General features: G+C 29.6%; 1 pseudogene; it reads left to right on the top strand.

The window, feature by feature from the left end:
- Nucleotides 1-2,530, top strand: part of LOC117100035 — a 90,742-nt pseudogene that overhangs the window by 1,918 nt on the left and 86,294 nt on the right.

Below are 2,530 nucleotides of genomic sequence, written 5' to 3'. Positions count from 1 at the left end.
GTATTATAAAACAAACACTATTATAATTATTATTATTATTATTATTATTATTATTATTATTATTATTATTATTATTATTATAATAACAATAATAATAATAATTAGTATCTTATTATTATTATTATTATTATTATTATTAATCAATCAATTATATTTTTATCTTGAGTAATTTTAACGAGTAATTTGAATCTATTGTTCAATGAATAACGACCAACAAGTTTTTAATGTTTTATCATTTAATTGTTTTGGGCTTAAGAGTGGCTTACATTGCTTAAATGTTTTTATTAATGACAATAATTGTGATGTTATTTATCTGTTTGGACACTGGTTAAGTAGTAATGAATTATGTGATATTAATAAAAAAAATTGTTTGTATGAATGGTTATCAGCCCTTAAAGTCTGTGGAGTTGGATTTCTATGTAAACTCAAACCTGGTGTAATTTTCAAAGAAATATGTATTGACAATACACGATTGAGCGCTGCTATTCATATTATCTACAATGATAAAATTCTTACGCCAATCTTTGGCGTTTATTTGCCTCATTCTTACGGTAAAGCTGAACAAATACGACTTTACGCTGTAACTATTGATACTTTACAGTCGTTAATTGATGAATGTAATGCAAGCCCTTTTATGATCGTCGGTGACTTTAATGCATGTCTACCCCAACATGTATGTTATATACTAGCAGTTTCTAATAGAAAGTAAAATGCTGCGATTATGCAATTCATGTAAATACTAATAGATACTTCAGTACATAAAAGGGTGTACTGATTTTTAGTTTTAGTATTAAAGGTTGGTAGAAATATGTGATTTGGTGACTTTTTTTTGTCGTCGATGACTTAACCAATACCGATTTAATAGAGAAGAGAAAATGGAGTAAACAAGTGAAATTATGTACTTAATTCTACCCCCATTTTAACGTGTAGTCATGCAACGACTGTGACAGTGTATCTTTAAGTAATGTCTGGGAGACGCTACTGATGACTCCTTATGAATTTCATTATTAATCAAGTCTTGCTGTTTATTATGTTGCCTATTTGTTCTTTGTTAATTATTTTGCTTGTTATGAATCTTTATCAGTGACCTATTGTATCAATTATTACCTCAGTTTAAAGTTTGTGGGTGTTACGATAATTGTACATTTTACTATCTTGACCAAATGAACTTGGAAACTATCGCAATTATTCATGTTTATAAACTTAATCATACATGACTGACCTTGTAGGATGGCAATCCCTCCCATTTAATAATCTAGATAATACTGAAATTACCTTACTTAATAGCAACCCCATTTTATTAGTGAACTCGAGCAAACCATTAAATACCAAATTCAATCCTATTGAAAATGTCATCGATACTAAATATGATGATCAATTAGACCCAACACGAAATTCCAATTCCAATACATTAGAAAACTGTAAATAGATGGGTGAGGATGAATTTTTTCTGAAAAAATACCATCTCGGGCACTCTCATTGTTCCATTTGAACATTAGAAGAATTTCTAAACACATCGATGATCTAAAACACTATTTATCCACATTGAATCATACATTTTCTATTATAGGAATTTCTGAGACCTGGCTTAATCCCACATCTGTGACTCCCCATATTACTAATTACTCAATTCACTCTAAAGATAGGCTTAATCAAAGTGGAGGTGGTATATGTCTATATGTACATAAGAACCTAAAATTCATCCCACGACCTAATCTCGCTCTTGATGTTAATGCTTGTGAATCCCTCTTTGTTGAAATCGTAAACGAAAATAATAAAAATGTAATTGTAGGTATTATTTATAGAGCACTTGGCTTAAATATACATCACTTTACATCTGCCCTTGAAGAAACTATAATAAAGATAAACAATGAAAATAAAAAGTGCTATATAATGGGTAATTATAACATTAACTTACTTAATCGCAATTGTCACAACCCCACTAGTGAATTTATTGAAAATATTATGTCAAACACTTTCTATCCATTGATATCTAAACCTACACGCATTTCGGATAACTCTGCCACTTTGATCGATAACATATTTACTAATGTATTTGATGATAATATTCTACAGGTATCAGGTGTTTTAATAACTGACATATCTGATCATCTTCCGATATTCCACATCGGTTGTCCTGTCAAATCAAATAAGAGCAATGACATATATTATAAAACTAAAAATGTAGTTAATGACCGAACTCTGAATGCTTTCAATGAAGCTTTAACTCTAGTAGACTGGTCTGTGGTCTATCAAAAAAGTGATCCAAATGATGCTTATAACTGCTTTTATAACATTTATAGAAGTGTACATGATAAACATATTTGTAATAGAAATAAGTCTCGTAATACCAAAAAATGTAAGCAACCCTGGATGAGCCCTGGCTTGGTAAAATCGAGCCAGTGGAAGCATGTGCTATATAAAAGGTATCTGAAGAACCCCAACATGAATAATAAAATAATTTATACTCGGTTTAAAAACAAATTTATTAACCTGTGCAGAATTGCCAAAAAACAGTTTTACATTAAAA

This window comes from Anneissia japonica, unplaced genomic scaffold (assembly GCF_011630105.1).
Source record: "Anneissia japonica isolate Jap-2015-1 unplaced genomic scaffold, ASM1163010v1 scaffold1967_len143799_cov125, whole genome shotgun sequence".
Classification (NCBI taxonomy): Eukaryota; Metazoa; Echinodermata; class Crinoidea; order Comatulida; family Comatulidae; genus Anneissia; species Anneissia japonica.
Note: the sequence above shows the minus strand (reverse complement) of the source record. Positions and strands in the feature narration are given on the sequence as shown.